General features: G+C 36.7%; 1 protein-coding gene across 1 annotated transcript in view; it reads right to left on the bottom strand.

Annotated features, from left to right (window-relative positions):
• The window catches only part of LOC118592373 (cytochrome c oxidase subunit 7B, mitochondrial), a 125557-nt gene that overhangs the window by 47325 nt on the left and 52725 nt on the right, over positions 1–25507 (bottom strand). Inside the window, exon 2 of the mRNA XM_036201259.1 lies at positions 19554–19586. The gene's annotated coding sequence lies outside the window, so the exon portion shown is untranslated. The remainder of the gene's footprint in view (positions 1–19553; positions 19587–25507) is intronic.

Genomic DNA, 25507 nt, shown 5'->3' with positions numbered 1-25507 from the left:
TCTGTACATTCTATGGTCCCTAATCTACTAATACACCTTTCTACTTCTATTAGATGGTGCTTTCTCTGGATAAGTGAGACAGTTGAATAGCTTGAACTGTTTGGGAGGCACCCAGGCAGTGGGACCCGGACCTGTCCTTAGTGCATGAGCTGGCAGTTTGGAACCTGGGGCTTATGCAGGGACACTTTGCTCAGCCTGGTAGGAGGGGACTGGACTGGCCTGGACTGAATCTACCAGGTTGAGCTGAATCCTCAGGGGAGTCTTTGCCCTGGAGGAGATGGGGATGGGGGGTGGGCTGGGGGAAAGGCAGGGACGGGAGTGGGGAGGACAGGGGAACCCATGGCTGATATGTAAAATTAAATTATTTTAAAAAAAACGCAACAAAATAAAAGAAATACACTAGGCATTTTCAAGTAAAGTCTAAATATTTAACCAGATGGGAAGGCACAAACTATCTGCCATAAAACATCTTGAATGCTCTTATAACATGATCATCTCATCCCAAGATCTAAGCCTGTTTGTTTATAAATCTTGCTCCTTATTTACAGTCAAGATCTTCACATTTCTCTTGCATTTACCCTGTTGATTTTTTTTGTCATTTTGTTTGAAATGTAGCTATTATTGTTTGTTGTTTTGTGGGTCAACAGGGAGAAGACGCTAGTCTACCATTTTGCTTACATCTTGCTTTAGAAAATGAATATGGACCTAAATCCAGAGAATAAAATTCTATTTAATTTTATAGTAACTGTTTAAATTATTTAAACTTGGCTTTAAAATGTAGTAAATGTACTCTGAGATAGATATATAAAATTATGAATCAACATAGCAAAAATTTAGTTCGATGTATCAGACAAATAATTGGTGAGACTGACCTCCCATATAAATATGGACCCTAATTCCAGGCTTCTGAAATGAGCAGTGACTATGGAGGCAATACATGCAGTTTTATTTTATGTTGAGGCATGTAACTGACATGTATCACTTTGGCACACATTGAATTTACTTTTTATAACCACTCCTGTTGTAACAAATAACTGGCAAATGTCCCCTCAAGAAGAAAATAAAATAAAAACATTTAGTAAGCAAACAGTAATCTATATAAAATTATTAGCTAAATCTTTTTTTCTTTATTAAGAAATTTTCTACTCACTCCACATGCTATCCACACAACCCCCTCCTCCCTGCTCCCTGCTCCCACCCTCCAGCCCTCTTTCCCAAGCCACCCCGCATCCCCACATCCCCTAAATCAAGGTCTCCCATGGGGAGACAGCAGAACTCAACACATTGAGCCTAGGCAGGTCCAAGCCCCTTCCCACTGCAACAAGGCTGTGCAAGGTGTCACACCACAGGCACCGGATTCCAGATATTAGCTAAATCTTAATTCTGAGGTCAATATTAATTGACCTGCAAATAATGGAGAAGTGTTCCATAACATACCTCTTTAAGTGTATCTTTAATGTAATTATTTTCAACTAAAAACAGTATATGTACACTGAATCAACAACACTTAGAACTCATCACAGTCATATCTAGCATTATGCCCCTTAATGTAATAATAATAATCCTGCTTGTTAAAAATTACATTGTCTTTTTCTATTTTTAAATTTTTAATTTAATTTATGTTTGTAAGTGTTTTGCCTACATGTATGTCTAGGAACCAACCATTTGCATGCCTGGTGTCCACAGAGGGCAGAAAATGGTGATGGATCCTATGGAACTGGAGTTATAGATGATTGGGAGCCTCCATGAGAATTAAACACAGGTCCTCTGTAAGAGCAACCAGTGCTATTGACCATTCAGTCATCTCTACAGGGTGGTTTGAGTAGAGGATTCTTATCAGGGCTGCAGAAAATACTGCAATGCTCTGTGAACATCTAGTTTCTTTAATGTCTAAAGAGTCTATATAGGTAGTTGTTTTAGCAAGTAACACATTGCTTGCCTAGTAAAAACATTATTGTCTTTATATTTCTATTTTGGAAAGGTATAAAACAAATACTCTAAGAGATACTCTTGTATTCATGGACAGAAAGTGAGATCTGTTGCTGTTGAGACTTTCTTTGTGAATTCAGACTCTGAGTCTACCCTATTGAAAATAACTTACAGGCAATGAGTGAAGTGGTTTTGTCTATGTCCTCCACCCATCTTTATCCAATCCACCAAACAGTGAAATAAATATACAAATACATATACCAAGTGTATGACTTAATTACATAGTACAAACATGATATCCTCAAAATTTGTTCTAATCCTCAATATATATGAATAAAATGAAAATATATCATGGCATCTAGTATCTATAATGATATTGTTCCCATTGGCTTACCAAGTTGTACTTTAGTGAACTTTGTCTTTAGTGTTTTTTCTGGATTGAACAGGCAGGTGTTCACATTCCCCTATTAAAGGTCTCATGATAAAATTACCTATGTTACTGAGTGCAACCTGGGCTGTACTTGGACTAGAACTAGTCCTATATAATTAGAGACAGTGAAGTTCTAAGTAGGAACTGCAGTGCCATGATAATTCACTGAAATTCTACTTTTCAGCCCAGAAAATGATTTGTGGATATACATCTAAGATCTATTTTTGAAGCAGGGGTATATTAAGATTCCCCCATCATGCGCTTTAATTTTAGCATATGAGGAGAAAGTATTGTTCAGGCCTGGCTCAATGCTTTGATTCAGCTGCTCGTCCTAGAGTGGAAAACTTATATGGAAGAGAAAGAAAAAGAAAGATAACAGAAATATAATGAAAGAGAAGCAAGTAAAATTCACACTTCAATTATGCAAATTTGGTGCCTTATTGATGATATGTTACTGCTCTTCATGAGAACCTGCCTCATGTGACCTGTGCATGGATAGAAAATGAGAATTAGAAAGGAAGTTATATTCACTAAATATTCACCAACAGTCTATTCTCATCTTGAGTAAGATATCTGCATAATTAATTTTATTCTGTTTTGACAATAACTTTCAAAGAAGAAACATTTGTTAACATCACTATTAATGAGGAAGTGAGATTTGGGCATCTGTGTGCAGTTAATAGTCAAAGGCCACACCAGGGTTCACATGCCAGTCTACCAGTCCTCCATGTCATGACATCCCCATTGGAACACTAGAAGCAAACTCAAGTATGCACTCAATATTATTGTATTTCATCCATCCCCCTTTTCTACATCAACTCTGACTTTGTTTAGGAAACTTTAATTCATTATGTAACTACGGACTCCAGAAAACACCGAGAAATAGACTGTGCCAAAAAATTTACCCTCTTGGAACTCTGCAGAAGGGGAGGCAGAAAGAATGTCCTTTGCATATACATTGTGGCTTCCAGATTAGTATTTTTACAAGATTCCAGAGTGTGCAAATGAGTGGGTCTCTATTTCTTGTGCCTTCTCTCGGGCTCATTTCCTTCTGTTCATTTTGTCTTTATTCCAATGTATTGATTTTTGTTTTATCCTATTATATTATATTTTATTATTATTCCACGGAAGCCTATTTGCCTTCTAATGAGAGACAGAAATAGGTGGAACCAGATAGGAGGGGAGGTGAGGAGGAGAGTTGAGGTAGGAAAAACTGTAATCAGGATGTATTATGGGGGACAGAAAATCTACTTTCTATTAAAAAAAAAAAACCTTTATCCTCTTGAAGAAATATGATAAAATAACAATAAATACAGGTCAAAGAAGCTTACTCTGACTGTGGAGACAGACAAAGACATCTGAAGAAAACCTGGAGATGGGGCTAAAAACTCAATTAGGGGATGCTAGAAGAACAGATTCTTGCCTGTCTCCATAGAACACAGTCTTTCATTTAGAACAGTGAATGGTTATGCTACTCAGACACTCTTTAAGCACAAGTGTTGCCCAGTTTCAGAATATGCTTTATATATTTAATACTTGAACATATTTTTGAACCTTGGCTTTTCTCTGAATAATACAGAGAAAACACTGATTTAATTAGCAATTTAAATTTCAATCTTGCAAAAAAGAAATATGCAATCTTGCAAAAAAGATTGATTCTCAAAATACTATGCTGGGCCCTCTAGTGTGTTCTAGGATGCAGATGACAAAGGTCAAGTCACTGCATGTGCACCACAGTACAGGGACTGAAAACAACTGAACAAGTTGGGGAAGTAAGTACCATGTGCCAACTTTTTGATTATTCAATATCCTCTATGCATTTGGTGACCTTTACCCAATCTGCTGTTGTACTTGTCTTTTACACATTTAGTAGAAGGTGGAATGGGTCATTCTATCAAGATTGTTTATAGGAGGCCACTACTAGAGTTTTGCTGTGAATTCTGTGTAGAATACATGAGCAGGGCAGCTCTTTTTCCCAGACCTAAAGTATCTTTCAATGTAACAGAATAACAATTAAGTACATAGGAATGTGCTCACTCCTGATCAGTGTCCGTTGGTATGACATACACATAATTAATCATCTGTATGAAATATACCACGAAAAGCACATCAGTCTTTGGTTCCCAACACACAGCTAACCACATCAGGCATGGTAGTGCTGAAAACAGCATGCTCTTTATTTTAATAACTCTTTTGGTGTCTCTTCTTTTCCATGAAGAGTAATAAATTTAATAGGCAATCACAAGGCCAACTGCAGAACATCTTGAAAGATACACAAAAACGAATTCATTCTCATTAACTACAAATATGTGTATGTGTGTGTGTATATATACATGTGTATATATACATAATTAATGACATATATTATACACACACACACACACACACACACACACATACATACACACACACATTGTTGGACCGCACAGACCATTCCTTTAGACTGAATTCACTATCCCTTAAGAGTACATTCATTTAGATTGAATTCATTATTCCATAAGAGCACATTCCTTTAGAGTGAATTCACTATTCCCTAAGAGCATGGAATTAAACTTGGCAGAGTAGTCTTTAAAGCTTTCCATGAACCCCCCTCCCCCAAAAAAAGAAAACATTAACTATTTTGAGTCTATTTACAATCTAATCTTAAAGTAATAGTACTAGTACACAATTCAATAATCAATAGAGGGTTTATAAGCAATGAGTTCAGTGACATAAGAACAAAGTTTAGAATATGGTAGAATCTACCAGTGCCTCTTTTATGTTAAATACTCATTTTATTTCTTTGGGCATCACGTTTCTTAACATTCAGTACTGCGACTGTAGGAAAGAACCTAAAATAGAACAGAGCGTCAATAATATGATTCTGAAGTGTTACCCAAATTCAAATAATCACTGTCACACACACATTGTCCATGTCAAGAACTAAATATTATGATGGACTGTTAACTATATTGTGAAAAAAAAAAACTGTAGGAGGCCATGCCATGTCAAATACCTCTTATATTTCCAAAAGAACTGCCAAGAGTTTAGTTGTATTTGGGATAGTTAAAACTAAGGGAACACAATGGAAAGAAATTAGAAGACTGCATAAAAACACAAGAAAACCCCAGGGACAAAAAAAGACAATACAGAGAGTTAAATTGGGGAAATAATGGAACATGAAGCAGAAGGGAGATTTTCATCTGTATGTTTTCTCCTTCCTCTATCCTGCATGAATATTTGCCCATCACTGGCACAAAAATAACAGTCCAAGTGACAGAGAAATGAAAGAACAGGCTGGATTTTTAAAAGATTGTGACTCCTTAATTAAAATTTTATTTAAAAAAATCTTTAGCCAGATGGCAGTGGCACATGCCTTTAATCCCAGCACTCGGGAGGCAGAGCCAAGTGGATCAAGCCCAGCCTGGTCTACAGAACGAGATCCAGGACAGGCACCAAAACTAAACAGAGAAACCCTGTCTTGGAAAAAAAAATCTTTAAAAGATGTACATGTTTCCCAAGTCTGAAAATTTACAAAGACATTTACCTTCTATTAATTCTTACAGAAAAATAACTGATAGCACTCCATTTATTTGGAGGTTCTGTAACCCCTACTTTAAAACATAATAAGGAAAATATTCATGGATGCAGACATACATTACTACATTACTGAATATATCAATATGTTAAAAAAATTCAGAGATGGAAAGGCCTAGAGCGAGCCCTTATATCTATTCTCCATCTAAATGAATGCAGAGGTCTTTGAAATTCTGGTAACTAACATGCTTCAGTGATACTGACTTGCAAATAAGTCCTTGGGATCCACCTGTCTCCACCCCTGCACAGTGAGATACAAGTATGAATAACTCACCACACCTGGTTTATATATGGGTGCTGAAGATCTGAACTCAGGGCCACATGCATACACAAAACACACTTTACCCACTGAGCAACAACCTTCCTAGTCCAAGATTTAATTCTTTCTGTGAAAAAAAATGTAAATTACCTTATTATCTGTTTGCCTGTTTGCCTTTATCTTTAGAAAATGGTAAAATGGTATGTTTACCAAATAAATTGTCTGAAAATAAATTTCTTTATGATTCTTCAGTGTGAACTTGACTGGATTTGAAATCACACAGAAGACATAGACACGTCTGAGGTTGAACTGAGGTGGGTTTAACACCATTCTATCCCAGACTCAATAAAAAGAAGAAAGCTTTCAGAACACTAGCATTCATCTTGCTCTGCTTCCAAATGATACAACATCACCATGAGATCCCAGGCAATACGGACAATATTCTCAAATTATGAGCTGAAATAAATCCTTTCTTTCTTAAGTCGCTTTTTTGAAAAATCAGATATTCTATCATTGCAACAAAAAAGTACCATTTACTATCAATAAATATTTGATTTGGTTTTCTATATACCCAGGGTTGTATAAAAAACTTTTCAGGCAAAAACAGGTTATGCGTGGAGTAAGTTTAAGAAGACCTACTTTATACACATAACAAAAACAAAATCACGTACAAATAAAAAGGAAATTAACTATTTAAATCCATCATAGAACTAAGGTCTGAATACAAACAGAAGTCTAAATCTAGAAAGAAAAAGATGTCTGAAGAGAAAAACTGGACCAAATGCCTTTATCTACAATACATAAAACACTGCATTTCATATAAACTAGAATAGGGCACTATCAGAAATATTTAATAAATTCCTAATGGATATTGGTGTGTGTGGAAGTGTGATGATGTCTCTGAGGGCCTACCAATAGACACAGGTGGATTCTACACTTTCATATCTTTGACTACATGCAACTTACCAAGTCTGATAAAGATAAGAAAAATTTGAAAGAGTTTCCTCCCTGTTGCTGGCTGGGTAAATAATAGCAAGTTAGAAAATTCTTACAGGTCTTATCAGCACCATTCTCCCTAGTTGCTCTTATAAAAGAGGACTCTGGACTTGCAGAAGGAATGTTAAGCAGAAACACAGCAACAAACAAATTATAGAGTGAGTGAACTGGAAGAAGCCACCATAGTCAGAATAAAGAAATTTCAACCAAAAAAGGTATCATGTGCTCTCTAAGTAAGTCTGCATTGTAAAGAAGATAAAGCTGACAAAATCAAAGATCTGGAAATTGAAAAATGGACAAGGATGCCAGGATAAAGGAACAGAAAAAGAAAAGGAAACAAACAAAAACTATCTCCATCTCTCTCAAGTGAGGCAAGAACATTTGATATTGCCTGGAGCATCTCTGGATGAAGGAGCAAGAAAGGTTACAGAGGCAACGGCATGGAAGAACTAAGTTCATGATGCTACTCTAAGACAGGCTTAACCAAAACCTCAGAAAATCTCCAGTTCTCTTGACAATAACCATAACGCTAACAAGGACAATGTAACCCCAGACTATAGCACAAGTCTGCATCACAAATTTAGAAGAAGCAGAGTGTGATGATTTTCAAGCATTTAAAAATCAAAACTTTCAGATTTTTATAGAAATGAATTCATAACATGTTCATAACAAACTCATAACAAGACAAAGAAAAGAAAAACAAAATCAGAACCAGATTTATACATGATATAGATGTTGATATTATCAAGTAAGAATGGTATCCTAACTGTGGTAAGTAAAAGGTTGTCATAAAAAATTAATGTAAGATCATATGGATATTTCATTACAAAAATGGAAATCCTAAGTATAAATCAAAAAGAATGATTAAAGGCTAAAAGACATCAGGTTCATAGGCCGAAAGGAGGGGAGGAAACAACTTTCAGACAAGAATACTACATGAAATAACTCCTTCAGAAATAAAGTTGGTGGCACTGGGAAGACAGCTCATTGGGTGAAATACTTACTGTAGGATCTTGAGGACCTAAGTTCAGGTCCCTAGAATCCATGTAATTAAAAAACAAACAAACAAACAAACAAACAAACAAACAAAACCAGGCAAGTATGCAAGCAGCATGTGTCTATCTATAATCCTAGCGCCAAGAATGGAGAGACAGGTAACCCCAGGGGCAGGGCTTATTGACCAACCAATATAGTTGGAACTTCAGGGTCAAGAAAAGACCCTCTTTTTATAAGACAGAGTGATAGAGGAAAACACTATAAATAGGCCTCCTGTCTCCCCAAGGGCATAAACAGGTTAAGTGCATCACCCCACATACATACATACATACACATACACACACACACACACACACACACACACACACACACACACACACACACAACCCTATGGTTTGCTTTACAAAATATTTATTCGTAGTCCATTTACACTACAAGAAATGCTAATAGAAGAACTGGGGCACTAATGAAAAATGACACCAAACAGCAGCCTGGATAACCACAAGAAGGAAAAGTATCAGAGAATGATGGCACACAACATATTTAATGAACACATAGGTGTGTACTTGTGTGTATGTATGCATTTTTCCCTTATTTCATTTATTAGGTTAAGGAAGCCAAGCACAAAGTGCACACAGTGATGACTCCATTTATCTGATATTCAAGAAGAAGCAGAAGAAATAATCTTTAGTGACACAAAACAAACACTAGTCACCCAGGGGTAGTGAGCAAAGGAAAAACCAACTGTAAAAGGTCAGAAAGAAAAATTTAGGGGACAAAAAAATTTGTTTTGATTGCATGTGGGAGTACACAGTTACATGTATCTGTCAAAATTCATCAAAATATACTTAACGTGCTTATATTTAATGAAAAATATTAAATTTATCTCAGAAAACAATTAAGCAAAAAATTACAAACTTAAAATATGAAGAAGAGTTTCTTTTCAAGGACCAGTATTCTAAGTTCAAAGAGAAATCAAAAGCAAGAAGGTAGATCTGAAATGTCTTAAACTAACAAGATACTAATCTAGACTAAAGCAAACATTCCTTACAACATAAACGGACAGGAAACTCAACAGAAGACTGAGCAAAAGCTGCATATGTGAAAAGGAGTCCCACTCTCATTATGAATGCAAGAAGACTTTGAAATTACTATTTTTTAAACTGAAAGAACATTAGATGAAACTTGTGTTAGAAAATATAATGGTGAAATTAAGCTGTGAGATTCAACAATCCTGCAAAACGTACAAAAAGTGCTTAGTAAAACTGTGCATATGGCCTACAAAACATATGATAATACGAGGTGTCAATCATAGGCAATAAGGATGTAATAGATGCAGAATATACAATTCATTGCAGGAGTCAAAAGAATAAAATTAAGTCCATGTAAGGCAACTCTAACAAATCATAAAAATGTCGAACCAGATACTGATTTAATGACAACTAAACGTGATTTTTATAAAATACAAATGTTTGAACACACACTAATATATAAAGTAATACTACATAGTTTTCAAAGATACACTTAACTGCAAGTCTCATCTGAGTACTGATAGAGAGGAGTGAGAATAGAGATGAGGAATTAATTTGAAAAAATACAGAAAGATAAAAGGCGGAGTAGTGTTGGAAAGAGAAACATGATTAGCTCAGCACACAAAATGTAAAAGTATGTGCACTCCTGTTAACACATCAATAAGCTTGTCAATATCCTACCCATGAGATAGCATTCATTGGAGCCAAGGCTAGAGCAGCAGAATCTCAGCATATGCTTCAGAATGCCATCTCTTGCATATCAAATTAGATTCAGCATTCCTTGTGGAACTTCAAGTCTCATTGCATCATTTTTCCCCTCCAAAGAGAATTTATTTTTCATGGTAAGTGTCATACTGTCAAGATCCATCTTGTTTGAAATAGAAAAGTGTGTTAAGAATCACGGTTCAGTTCAGTTGAATATAATGAAGAAATAATCTTTCTTATTTCATAACCATCAGTTGTTGACCATGATGTAATTACAGCATATGCTGGCTCAGAACAGTCTACTTACAAAACTGCTGGAATTCTAATTTCTACTTCAGTTTGCACCCACTTTGGCAAAACAAACTGATAAACTTTTTCCTGTGTTCCATTTTTCCATGGAAATACTGACAGTACTAATTGTTTTTAAAGAGTATCATCGTATAACCCAAAAAGAAAAACATCACAAGTTCTCTTCCATTAGAGGCTTGTAGCTCCCTATCTTCAGAAGAGCACACACTGTATATGCTGAAATAACTGTGCAAACCAGGAAAGTAAAAAGAGATCATAGCTGGGGGCTTGGAGGCACGACAAACAGAACAGCAGGATACACGAGATCTGATGGAGTCAGGGGGTAAATGGGTGTAGGGACTCTTATAAGTGAGGAGGAGAAATAAAGAAGAAAGGGGATTAAATAACCATAAAGATATCTAAAAAGGTCATAAGGAATCAAATTATTAACTATTTATCTAAGGTTACCTATAATACACATAAGTCAGTTGTGGGTTTGAAAGAAAATGGTGCCTACAGGCCCATAGGGAGTAGCAGTATTAGGAGGCATGGCCTTGTTGGAGTAGGTGTAGCTTTGTTAGGGTGTCACTGAGATTGAGTTTTGAGGTTATAGAAGCTCAAGCCAGTCCCAGTGGCTCACCTGGCTTTTTTCTTCCCCGCCAATCCAGATGTAGAACTCTCAGCTCCTTCTCCAGCACCATGTCTGCCTGCATATCACCATGCTTCCCATTATGACAATAATGGACTAAGCCTCTAAACCTGTAAACCAGAACCAATTAAATGTTCTCCTTTATAAGAATTGCTATGGTCATGGTGTCTCTTCACAGCAACAGAAACCCCAACTTGGACAGTCAGTATATAAATAAATATATACAGCTTAAATGAAATTTACCCATTTCCAAGAGCGAAAGACAATCTAACAAAAAACAAAACAAAACAAAAATTAATTAATTAAATTAAATAAACCACTGGGCATAAGAAGCCTTATTTTGAATGGTTGCTCAGAGTTGTCCAAGAGATTCCCAAAACATTTCAGGCTACTGCTATTGCTCATAGTTGATCCCCAGAGGTGGAGGGTTAAGTACTATTGCTGAAGGCATCATACATTTTAAATATAGGGTCCAGGGCCCCTGAGCTGGAACTGAACCAAAAGCCTCCTCCTTGAAGACTAGGTTTCATGGTACCAGAAGGTACAGTAACAGTCCTACCCAAGGTATGATGCCTATGAACCACAAAAATGACCAGCATAACACAATAACTGTGATGGTGTAATCATGGCACAAATAGGTCAGAGGTAACTAGCAGCTCTCTACTTGGACTCCCACCTAACTATATCCTTTTCAGCATTAGCCAATCAATTTCTTTATTAAACCAATCACAGAGACAAATCTTCACAGTGTACAAAATGATTATTTCACAACACGGTGAATGTAAAGAAATGGAATTAAATAGGGAGACTGCTTAGAAGGTATGACACAGACCCTAAAGTAGAACCCACTTTTAACTTGCTAAATGTTCATGCTATCAAATTGTCTTCTGAGTATTTATGTTTATACCCACACTCTCTACTTTCAACCTTGGTCAGAGAAGTTTGTTGCAGTAGGCAGCAATCAATGGACAGATGGATAATTGGTCTAATTGCTGAGAATGAGAACTCAAGTGTTCAAACCTAAGCAGGCCATCTATATTAAACTATCCCCACCAAAGCTTAAGAAGCAAACACAACAGAAGAGAGGGAAGAAAGAATGTAGGAGTTAGCAGATGGAAGAAGTACTGTGCAATGCTGTTTTCTAGACATGGCAGAGCTATCACATTCATGAACTCATAAAGCAGATGGGATGGCCTGTGTCCATTTGTTTATTTTTGCTTTTCATTATAAAAATGGGCAATATGTGTTAAACATATTTAGAAAAAATAGAAATATAAATTATCCTAACATGAAAAGATTCTCAGTGATAGTAAAGTAAATCATGAGTACACATTTTCTAAACAGATTTGAGAATGCACTGTAGTGATGAGAATAACACTAAGAATTGGGCATTATTTTTCACTGTTGGTAGAAACATGATACTATAATCAAAATAAAGAACCATTTGGAAACTCTACCAATATTACAGATACATTTAGCTTTTACTGCCAGGTCTACTTACACTGATGCAAAGTAGTATGCAGGAAGTTAAATTCATAAATTTGTTTAAAAATTGGTAAATTCAGTATTTTATAGTTTGTAAAGAGCCTATGATGATAATTGCTTATAAAACCAGCAAAACAATTACAATAGTTGTGAGATTTAGCTCCGTGAAAAAGCAGGAACAAGAGCTGAGAGACTCAGCACTAAAAACATGCACTGTTCTTGCAGAGGACATGAGCTGGACTGCCTAGTACTCCATCTATTGGGTATCTGATAATCTTCTCTGGCCTCTAGGGCACTGAACACACACACAACACTCACTGTCTGCTGTCTGTGTCTGTCTATATGTCTCCCTCCCCCTCCTTCCTTCCCTGCCTTCCTTCCTTCTCCCCCTTAAACAAACACACATACCACACAAACAAACAAGATAAATCTTAAGAGCAACTCAAGTATCCACCAATAGATTAGTGGATAAAGAAAATTCAGGGGGTTGGGGATTTAGCTCAGTGGTAGAGTGCTTGTCTAACAAGCATGCAAGGCCCTGGGTTTGATCCTCGGCTCTACAAAAAAAAAAAAAAAAAAAAAAATCAGTCCCACAAAGAAATGAAGTGGGATGAATTTGAAAACAGTATACAAGTGAAATAAGCTGCATGCAATAATGGTCAATATGATAACAGTTACAAGAAATACTGAGAAAAAGAAAAGTCACAGAGACTAAGGTCCATGAGAGAGTCTCGTGTTATAGAAAGGTCAGAAAACAGAGTGCTAGCACATAAAGAATATCATGTTTTTCTTTGGGATAATGAAGATACAATGAAGATACAAACAATGGTGATGGTTTTGGCCAACATCGTGATTACTATGAATACCACTGAATTATACCATTTAAGTCATTTAAATGGATACTGTATACCATCTTATTCCAGTTTCTATACTGGGTACTTTTTTGTTTTAATATGAAGGTTATTTTGGCTCATAGCTCTCATCTCTGGTTAAAGGACTAAATCTGGTGATAATCTTTTTACTAATAGTGTCCCAAGGTGATATAGAAGTCACATGCTTCTGTTGGGACTCTTTTCCTATACAGCCACCTGTACTGGCAGGCTCCAATCTGACCACCTTGTCTAACCCTCATAACCTCCCAAATCCCCCACCTCTAAAACACCAAACTGAGATTATACTCTTTATTACCCTCAAAGCATAGAAGTTGTAGGTGTTTTACATCAACAGAAGAGATCATGTAGCTGTGGTGATATTTTATCTGTGTCCCACAATAAAGTTTATCTGAGAATCAGAGGGAAAAGCCAGTCACTATAACAAACATAGAGGCCAGGCAGTGGTAACATATGCCTTTAATCCTATCACTCGAAAGGCAGAGGTCTGTCTGGATCTCTGTGAGTTCAAGGCCACACTGGGAACAGAATTAGGTGTGGTGGTACAAATCTTTAATCCTAGCACTAACCATAAGGGTCTGGAGGTCTGTACAGACAGACAGGAAGTGACATAGAGTTGGGTAGGAAGAGGAAGTGATGTAGCTGGGCAGAGAGAGGAAATGAGTTGGCAGAATAGAAAGGCATATAGGCATGGGTATACAGGAAGTAGGTCTCATTGGAAGCTGCAGTGCTGGTGAGGTGAGGTTAGCTGTGGCTTTTCTGATTCCTCTAATGTCTCAGATTTTAACACTTCATTCAACATGCAGCCCTCTACATTCCTATGATGTCTCTTGTTTCACTTCAAAATTACCAAAGATACTAAAGAATGAAAAAGGAGCACATTAATAAAAAAAATTGTAAAAACTGATTTCTAAATGATGACAACTTAATTTAAAAGGTGAAGCTTGAAGTAACTGAAATTATCATCCATATTGAAAGCATGGGAAGCATGGCCGAAAACTTAAAATGGATTTTTACTGAAACATAAAACACATAAAGTTTAAATCTAAAGATCAGCATTATCTTTGGATATTATTAATGCCAATGAATTATAAATTTAAATGGTCAAATGAACATTTTATACCATTTAATTCTGATTTCCTATGATCTTGATATGGTTAACTATTGTTTGTTTTAGTGTAGACTTTGAAATGTATAACAGTCACAGCAAATTTGCAATCAATGTAAAGAAAATTCTGGGCTCTGGCTAAATGTTGTTTAGAATTCTTGAGTCTTGGAATAAACTACAGAAAGTAATTTGGGCAGGTATCATTCTTCCTGACACTCCAAGTATAAACAGAAGACGAATGCAAGGAATATATCTCTATGTTTCACAATTCAAACACCCTACTCAGTTCAAATATTTTCAAGAAAATATTACAAGAGCTGACACATTTTACAGCAGCATCAAATTAAGAAAGAAAATCTAAAAGCATCTTTTTGTCACATCTCTGTTCTATGACATTTGACATTGTGCAAGATGTGCTACTACCGGTCATCTAGGACTGTCTATTACGTTCAAAATCAATCTCTCTCTCTCTCTCAACCACACACATACAGTATTATCATGAGTGATTCAGTATTTCTTTATTAGATCATTTAAAATACATTGTGAACAAATACATTTCTATTAATACATGTAATTCAAATATAATTGTATGAAGCTATTTCAGAAAAACCCAGCTAATTTCATCAGATGAAGAAATTATTATCCCTTATTATATAATATAATCATCTACAATATGCTCATAAACTAGAATGCTTATTATCTTCTATCCTCTGCATTTTAGTCTCTCTGAATTTTCAGCAAGATTGGTTTTGTGTTACAAACAACTATCAGAGATTCTCTACAAGACCCTTGCACCCATGCATCAAAGCAAAATTTAGTCCATTAATCCTAGGAGGTGTCAAAGTATTCTATATGTTGTGATTAATGCTATATTTCATGCTTTATTGGTATTCACAGCTCCTTCCAATGCAAAGTTTTAATGCATACTGGCTGGAGACTTATTATTCAAACCCAAACCACTGGCAACTTTTCTCTTTATTCATCTTCTGGTTATACCCAGGATGTCAGAAGAAATGATAACGTGTTCAAATTTCTTTCTGTAGTTTATCTCAAGACCCAAGTATAATAAACAGCAGGTAGCCCAACTCCAGGATTTTCTCTTTGCATTGATTTTGCTTTTGCTGGGACTCTTTTGCAGTACAAAGTCTACACTAATGCAAACAACCAACAAACAATCATCTCAAGATTCAGAGCTGAAATCAATGCCAATGTCCCTGGACCTTCTTTTGAATTAGGTTCTTTGAGCACTAAATGTCATTTTCAGCACACTGACACAATATAATTTTTTATGTCTTGAGATCCTTGTTTCAATTTGTCTCCTTTGAACCTCTTTGGTTTTATAAATAGGGTCCTTATTATGGTCTGCATCTGGCTTCCCTCAAAGAGACTTTTCCAAAAGCCCTGGAGTAGAGCAGCCTATTTTTGCACTCTCTTGAGGAGTCTTGTTCCCTAGTTCTCCCTCTCAGTAGTTTGTTAAGGGCTGTTGGCTGCCTGATGTTTTGATGCCTCTGTCCATTAACTAACTCTTCCCTTTCAGCAACTGAGCTTCAGTATCTTGTGTACTGCTTCCTTCCTTGCAGCTGCTGGCTTACTGCTTCAGTCTGTGTTTCAACAGATTCCCTGGCAACTTCCTGTGTCAGCTTCTGCCCCTTCTGCAGATTGCTCTCACCAATTTGGCTTTCCAAAGACAGCTTGTCAGTAGCTCCAAGTGGAGATTTTATCTTTAGTTTCCTAGTCTGTGCTCGTTTTCATGATTATTAAGAGGCAGCAAGATGACAACTATAGATAAGTGATTACCTACACAGTCACACATAAAGGTTCAAGAAAGAGGTTCTGCTTGTGAAGGCTGCTATCTCACAAGATAGACTCATTTCTAGGTTTTACAACATGTACTCTTTTTAAGGGATTTCCTGGCCAAATGGATATATTGTCTGTTTATCTTTAGGTTACCTCCATGTGCATAGTGTGAGGCTATCACACACGGCATTCATACTGTAATTCATTTTATCTTTTTGTGGTCTCATAAGATCAAAAGACATTTGCACAGTGATGTTTAAATCTTACTGTTTAAAATAAGTATAGTGAAGCATTGGGACATAACATATGGTTTGTGAAATAAAAAATAAAAAATAGAGAGAGAGCGACTAAAAACCATTACTATTAAGTTACCAATTAGGGGACTGTGAAATAGAAAACCCTAAAAATAGTGGCTCAAACCCAACACAATAATTTTACAAGGAAAAGCATTTACTGGTTTTAGTCTGGAAGTTCCAGAATGCCAGTGTTCAGTCTGAACAAACCCTGCCTTTCTTTCCCTCAAAGTTCCAGGACTGCTGTTCTAGTTTGTCATTATGTGTCCTTTCTAGAAATGAAGGACTAAGAGGGCAGAATAAAAACAAGGTAAAAGGTTATACAAACAAACCAGGATCTCCTTAGAAATCTCATCACATTTCAAATGATGTCACAGAACAGAAATGATAGACTGTCTCTCACAGTAATAGAGGATGAGAAAATGACTTTGTGAGTTTGTTTGTTTGTGGCATACAGCACTAAGAGCTAACAACTGTAATTGGAAGAGTTGATACAAATGCAGCAGAGTGCATGAAGCCAACTGATGGCTGCTTAGATCTCCTGCTGTAAGAGTGAGCATGAGTGGCCTTTTAATCTACCAGCTACGATCCTGATTGAATGTGTGGGTTTCATGAGGATTCTAACATAACACCTCTCTAATATTTATTATTTTTTCTTGGACTTCACAAATACTGTTTTGTTTTGTTTTTGTTTTTTTTTTCCTGAATACTTTCTACACTATACCTAGCCCTGCAAGTTACATGCTGTGTCCTGGTTAGAGTAACTACTGCTGTGATAAAACGCCATGATGAAAAGCTGGGGAGGAAAAGGTTGATTTAGTTTACACTTCCATATCACCGCTCATCAATAAAGGAAGTCAGGACAGGAACAGGGCAAGAACCTGGATGGAGGAGCTGCTACAGAGGCCATGGAAAGAGTGCCTGCTTACTGACTTGCTCCTTGTGGCTTACTCAGCTTGCTTTCTTATAGAACCCATGACCTGCCCAGGGTGGCCCTATCCACAATGGGTCAAACCCTCCCATATCAATCAATAATTAAGATAATACCCTATTAGCTTGCCTATAGCCCAGTCTTATAGAGACATTTTTTTCAACTGAGGTTCCCTTCTGTCTAGCAACTGACATAAAACTAGCGAGGACATTCTGCAAACCGAAATATAAAATAAAATAAAAGGTCTTAAGTGGCCACTAAAAAGATACTGAGCCTGGGCATGTGCTGTGTGCTGTTGGGAATTCAGTCTGGAGAAGTGTCATAGAAGGTGGGAGTGCAGATGAAACATTTGGGTATTTGTAAAGGTTTCACTGAAAGACAGCACAAAATCTAAGAGCGAAGACAATGGTAATGAGGGAAGCTAGGAGCAAAGTCAGTAAGAACGAAGACAAAAGACACTGACTCCTTTTAAATGGTTATTAATTACATAGTCTAGGGAAATCAGCCTAGTTCCAGTGAGTATAATTTATTGGTAAGGGGTAAAACTGGAGACAGGGAATTCAGTGAAGGGACTCTGTTCTAATTGTCTAACATGAGAGTATAAACCAAAACAGTACCAGAGGATTTGGAAATTCAAAGACTGATCTCACAGATATTAAACAAGTTCAAAATTAAAAAGCTTATTAACCAGGTGCTCTTGGGCAGAGAACAAGGGGAGCCTACACAGCTGCGGGGCAGAAATGAGGATTAAAATTTAACAGAGCTCCTATTTTGTTTTTCATTCACTCATTGATTCGCCATGGTGTTTGTTGGGTAATGTGATAGCTTACCCTAATGCTGCATAACATGCGTAGTTATTTGTACAATGGCTTTTACTCTTCATTTATCCAGGTCCTGCAACAGCTCAAATACAAACACAATCCCACTGCCAAAGAGAAGCCAATGACCTACATACACTGCTTTGTCTTTAATGAACCTCTGATGTGCACTTATGTGTATTCTATAACTTGCATATTGTGAACAGTGCCACAATCAACTTGGGTATGCAGGAATAATATTTTTGTTTTGTAGATTTTCGTCTATTGGATATATGCCCCTAAACGAGATACCTGGATGTTAGTGGTAGATCTTAGTATGGACAATTTTTTTTTTTTTAATCTCAACACCTAGGCAGAAGAAACAAAAGCAAACAGATGAGTGTAATTATAACAAACTACAAGGACTGTCCAGAGCACAGACAACAATCAGCAATGGGCTTTTGAACTGGCATGGAAGAGCCTCTTCCTAGAGCAAATCTACAGGGCAAAGGGGAAAACAGGCAGCCCTAGAGTCTGTTAAACAAACAACAGACTCGTTCACATCAGTCTCCATGGTGAGCTACTTAGTAACCTTCCAAACATAATAATGAAACAATAAAGCCATCATTTTGGTCACTATAGCAATGAAAAAGTAAAAACGGCTGATTGAAAAAAAAAAAAAATCAGGAAAATAACCCTTAACATGATAGGAGCTTTGCAAAGACAATGCAAACATGGGATTAAATAAATAAAATGGCAACATGTATAAGAACTGTAATTACATTGCAAGTCCAGAGAAAAGTGAAAGATACAAGCAGCAGTTTAAAATATACACATTCTATATCCTGTTTGTCTATGAGCTACAAAAGGGCGTCCCTTAGCATGGCCCCTGTCTGAATAAGTTCACTGAAGGGTAAGTTCTCAAAGTAATTCTAGTTTCCCTGTAAAAGCAAACACCTCAGAGGACCCCCTTAGTCTTCCCACAATCCAGATTTCATCTGTCCTTAAGGACAATAACATATTGATATTAGGTAGTTATGAATATGTACAATCAAATTCATGATAGAGTATTGTGCTTGTATGCCCATTATTAGTTAGGAAGAACTGCATAGGATCTGGACTTCCCACCCAGGAGTTCTCTAATACTATCCACTTCAGAGAAGTACTGTGGAAAGAAATGCTCCCACCACCTAAGCCTGACACAGAGTGGCTCTGAATTATAAAGTGTATATTAACAATGTCCCAGGAGATGTGTTCTGCACTTTTCCCTGAAAGATGAGATAAAGCCTGAGAGTCACTGGTCTGCCCAAACATCATGGTTGATTTCTACAGTAAATATAAAAACTAGGATTCAAACACAGTAATTCAACGAAACAGGGGCTGATGTATGTACCTGGATGGCAGCTTCAAAATTAGAGAAAGGAATCTGCAAAAGAAGATAAAAACAATGACAAATTAATGTAGTATCCCTACAATCATCACATTGGAGACACTAAACCTGCAGGAATAATCGGTAACATTTAGTCTAGAAAAGAGAGAATAGGAGAAAATAACTACCACTGTCAAATTTACAAACATATATTTTAGAATAATAAATGTGATTTAATGTCACAAGAAATATTTAATTATTTTTAAAAGATGAAAACAATTAGAAGGAAAACTAGCAGTTGTAAACAAATACTCTACTGGTCTTGACTGGGAATATTCAGTAAGACATCTGCTTACTGGGTGGCAGGGGAAGCTAAGATCCCTGGACATGATACAGAAATGAAGATTATTGACATTTCAAGTTCAGTGGCTGTAGGGGAACAAGAAGTTTCTAAGGAAATCTAAAGATTTGTGTATTTTTTCACATGATGGATTAAAAAAAACATAATTGAGTTCTCTTGTTTAATTAATAAAATGTTCATGAATTTACCAAAAAAGAACTGTACAAGGCAATTTACCATAACTATGTTGTTACTACCAAAAACCATATATACCTCTGTAATAATATCAGTAGTTATAGCTGTGTAATTGCACAATTATTAAATGGCATATTAATATGAAATCAAGAACTTTAGCAATCGCATATCCTCATATTCTCCTTTCAAACTGATCCTAGATATGAGCAGGAATGAGCACCAGAAAAGCTCTTTGGAAAGGCACCCACCATATTTATACTGGCCAACCTAACATAAAACGAAAGCCAATCACTATAAGGAGATCTTAAAAATAAAAAAACAAAAAACTTGTAAATTTCACATAAACATATGATTATAAAGTCACACCAGGGGGCGCTCTTAACACTAAAATGATGGATGGAATATTCTAAAACACTTGGTGGTGGTCTCAGCTGGCCAAAAGGAAGATTTATTTTTCTAAGTATGTGGACTACTTGTAACAAATGTGTTCTTGAATGTGTTCACTGACAGTACACACATTTTCTTCTGCATCCTACTGTTTGTGTGGTTAACACTATGAAGTTACTCTATCAAGGAAAACATTTTTCTCCTGATAGGAAATGTGTTATTTTGGAAACATTTTAGAAACTTACATCTCATCTGCCTCTTATTCTTCCTGTAGTTAGACTGATTCCCATCAACATAAAGAGTGTTGATGAGCACATACACTTAAAAATATGGCACCAATGTGAATTTTATTTTTTTACCAAACTCCCTATCAGAGGGTTTAATTCCTTACATCACCACCCCTCAAAAAAGGAAGCATGATTTGGTGTGTGTGAGTGTGAATGACTGAGACGCGTGCATGAGTGTGTGTGTGTGTGTGTGTGTGTGTGTGTGTGTATTATGCTAAGAAAGAACTGTACAACTGTGCTTTATCTCAACCTTTTTTTTTTTTTTTTTTTTTTACTTTTTATTCTGAGGAAAGGTCTGTGCAAGCAGCTCCAGCAGACTTGAATTCATACTATAGCCCAGGCAGACCTTGAAATCATACCATGGAGCAGCTGACCCAGAATTCACACTGTACCCCAGGCAGACCTTGAAATCATACCATAGCAGCAGACCCTGAATTTACACTGTAGCCCAGGCAGACCTTGAAATCATACCATGGAGCAGCAGACCCTGAGTTCACACTGTAGCTCAGGCCAACCTTGAATTCATACTGTGGAGCAGCAGACCTTGAATTCACACTTGTAGCACAGGCAAACATCAAATTTACACAGTAGCCCAGGAAGCCCCTGGATTTGTGATCTTCCTACTCAAGTCTTGCCAAGTTGGGGTTACAAACCACTGCCAGACTTGGCAGAAACATGATTCTAAAGTTACTCAAAATGGAAAATTGTAATGGAATTCTAATCTTGGACATTCTAACCCACTCCTCTTATTTTCTCATTACCTCTAGTCACTTGACTGCAACTGCTCTCCTCCAAAAGATTTGAGATTTTACTCAGCTTCCTAAAAGCATAGTAGAAGATGTGAGTTTTCAGAGAAACAGAAAATGATTAAAGGTGAGTAGGCTGTGTTACCCAAAAACCATCACATACTACTCCATTGGAAGCAAATGTTTATTTACATAGACAGGACACCTAATTAAAAGAAATTTTATGAAAGGACTCAAACATGAAATGAAAGCAAAGTATGGGGAAAGATGAAACCATACTTGTCTGCCTTTAGTTCTAGGAAAAGGGTTTGCAAGTTTTTCTCAACCCCAGTTGAATACACTACTTTATCTATAAGCAACTTCCATGAGTGACATCTACCTGTAGTCAGGCACCCATGAAGAATTCTGGCCAAGGAGCAACTACTATAGCAATGTAAATTTAGGAAATAGGAGGAGTCTTTTTTTACTGTTTGTCCCTAAAACCAATTCATCAGTAAATTAACACTTCAAAGTAAAATTACAGAAGAAAATGCATATGTCTATTTAATATTTTAGACTGAAGTAGAAATGAATCTTATCCCACAAGACAGATTTTAACATGTGTAAAGACAAAAAGAATTAAAAAACAGGACAAACAAGAGACAGGCCACAGAGATGAAAACTATAGGAAAGATATTGAATGAGGAATCGGGAACCAGCCATTACCTACATTATGTACTTCTCAATTTTGGAATCAGAGAAGTTTTGAGAAATTCAACAACGTAGATACAGCCTTGTTTGAAGAAAGGCAACACTTAACAGAGTATAATCTGACAGAGAAAAGCTATGAGTTTCTATGAAAAGCAAAATCAAAGCAGTAGCCCTGGGGTTCTCTGTGGCCAATCTTAGAAGCAAGTCTGGAGTTAGTTGAAGGAAAGAAAGAAAGCAGTCAGTCCCTATTAAGACTGGAAAGGACAGTCAAGAGTTAGTTACATTTCAGTTAATGACAGGCACACAAGCCAAGATATAACAAGATGAAAAAGTTTGAAGAAATTATACTTCTGCAGGCACTCAAGATTCCAGGATTTAAGTAGAGGGCTAAAGACCCAAAGATGAGAGAGTGATTCCATTCACCCACTCACTGACCTGCTTACTAATTTAATAATATTAAAAGAATACCTATATATATACATTGCAGGCACAGAGTTACGGGCTTAGAATAGAAGAAATAACAAGACATTCATGATATTCACATTCTTGCAGGGAACAGGGATCCTCAACAAGAGCCGGCACAGTATCAGCACTGGAGAGCCAAGTATTGTGAGGGTGATTTGAACTAAACAACAGGGATAACAGAGTTCAAACACTTTTGGATCTCCTTTACCACACAGAGAAAGAGGTCTCAAGGAACGGGAAATGTCCAGTAAAGGGCCCTAAAAGTGGATGTGCATTTCACTTTTTAAAGGATAGCAAGCAGGTCGGTGTTGGGAATGGAACACAAAAGTTTCAAGAAGAAAAAAAGAACAGAATATGCAGGTTTTGCAGAGAATAAAATAAGAATTTTGATAAAGAAGAAATAGTTTGGAAATAGGTGGGACAAAACCTAATAAGTCAATCTGCCATGTATGAGAACGCAGACTATGGGATGATGCACGTGTCTTTGATTTAAGCAGTGAAAAGGACAGCTGACAATTAGTGGTGCTGAAAAGTCAGACCATTGGAGAAACTCATTTGTGAAACATGAGCTGTCTCGTAGGCCTAATTCTAAAACCTAGAGATATGGGTATGAATGGCAAGAGAAGAGGGTAAGGGAGAACTATCCTTAGACTGTGTAGGCTTCTGGGAGTCCCCCACTCTTCAACTTCTGGTGTTCACACCCCTCATGATTCCCATAGCCTGGAACAAGAGCGAACTTTCTAATTTGTTTATAACCCATAAAATGATAGAAATGACAAAATTTCTCCAAATTACACACTATAAACGCATGACTACATTAATACTATAGCTTTAATCTTGCCTGGGTTTTACTCTCTAGCAAAGCAAATACACATCAAGGAACCTGCATAGACAAGAACCAAGGACAGCCTCTAGCTGCCACTTTGCAAAACTACCAGATTCCACTCAAGCAAAGAGCAAGCCCTTCTTTCCCATAGCCTTCAGGAAATAAATTCTTCCAACAATCTGAGCAAGTGTGGAAATAAATCTGTTATTCAGATAACATCCCAGTTGCAGAGGACAGCCTGAGTGCAGTCATAAAAGAGGATTCAGCTGAGTTATGACTAGACTTCTGCTCCATAGAAACAGATTATAAAATGGGTGTTATTTTAAAACACCAAGTTTATGGTAATTTGTTATGCACCAGTAGAAAGTAACATAAACCCTGGGCGGCTGCAAAATTTAGAGGCCAGCAAGACATGTAAGGCAAAGAAAATGATGAAGAAAGAAAGGCCAATGAAGTCAGAGAGAAATAAAGAGAATTTTTTTTCAAGAAACAGATTGCTTGTTTTCTCCAAGAGGAAGATACAAAAAGAAAAGGATAAGTTGGGCCTGTGGGCCTGCTAGAAGCTGCTAGGTAAAGAGCAATTAAAGGTTCTATGAGAAACCAGGTCTAGCCACTTACTTCAGGCCTTATAGTCCTTCTCCTTCCCACCTCCTAGGACAAATAAGAAGAGGAGCTGATGGTATGTAGGGACTGGTAGACGCCAGAAAGTATTTACATTATTTCTGCTATAGGTGCTTGTGCACTAATCAACCTAGTTCTTCCACTGAAAACTTTTGCGGTTGATATTATCAATGATGATTTATCCTGCAAAAGTTTTGGGAAGTAGTGGAACTTTGTGATCTAGTCAGCTGTTAACTGCTAAAGTAAGTGACACTCAGTCTTATTAAAAGCCTTGCAAGATCCAATTAGTGCCAAAGCTGTGATGCTTCACTGTTTATAAGGCTTTGAAGGTTGGTATTTCAAAACTGGCTAACACCAATCACAGTTGGCTCATTTTAATTACTAAGTAGCTAACATAACCTATTTTTAAACTTTTTATTGTTGTACTTCATGCTCAGATTGCCTTTTAATTTATTTTTCCAAAAATATCAACAGAAGTCAATCTAATGAACATGTATTATATTCAAGGTCCTGAGCTAACTAGGTCTTGTTCAGTGAAAGAGCTCTCTGTTGCTTTTTGTAACATCTAGATTCTGTATACAAACTTACACTATTTATAAAGTACTGTCACACAAAGACTGCTGTGCTCTAAAGTGATTAGTATTCAGCTTTTATCTAGATTTATCTATGGTGAGCATCCCATTTTCGTATAATGCTTTGAAAGCAATTTCTCCTCCACTCATTCAATGAAGATTTATTGAGGACTTCCTCAGTTACATAAAAACAGAAGTTGGACAAAAGACAGAGAAGTATTTAAGATTGCTGTTTTAAAAGTATATCTCAAATGCAACCTTCTTCTCCTTCTTCAATATCTATATAATTATAAGGAGTATCCATATTTAATATGCAGGCTTTTAAAAGCATTTTTCATGTGGTAGTAATACAAATATGTTCTTTGCAACATGAGTTACACCCTAAGTCTCGCTCTATTGTTTGAGGCCAAAAGAGTCATCAGTTTCTCGTTTTACTTTGGCCCACTTCATTATCACAATTTTAATTATAGTTTTAAAATGTTCTCATCTGAAACACACCCTCATGTGGAAGAAAAACAGCAAAGAATGTTTTCTCTTTCACTCATTTCCCCTAATGTTAACATGTTATATAAAGTACAGGATCTTAATAGTAACACAGTATTATGAAATAAAATAGTCCTGATTTGATATTTACCCATTTCTCTGTAAATGATCTTCTCCCATCCCAAGATCCTTTCCAGCTCCCCATGTTATATTTAGCTGCTAAGTCTCCTCAGCATCCTCTGATTTTAGTAGTCTCTGGGTCTTCACATTTTTTCATGACCTAGACATTTTCGTTTGTTTCTTGAGACATGGCTTCGACATGGCTTCAACATGTAGACCAGGCTGGCCTCAAGTTCATCATCCTCC

The sequence above is a fragment of the Onychomys torridus genome, chromosome 10, assembly GCF_903995425.1.
Source record: "Onychomys torridus chromosome 10, mOncTor1.1, whole genome shotgun sequence".
NCBI classification, from domain to species: Eukaryota; Metazoa; Chordata; class Mammalia; order Rodentia; family Cricetidae; genus Onychomys; species Onychomys torridus.
This window is presented reverse-complemented; position numbering and strand designations above follow the sequence as displayed.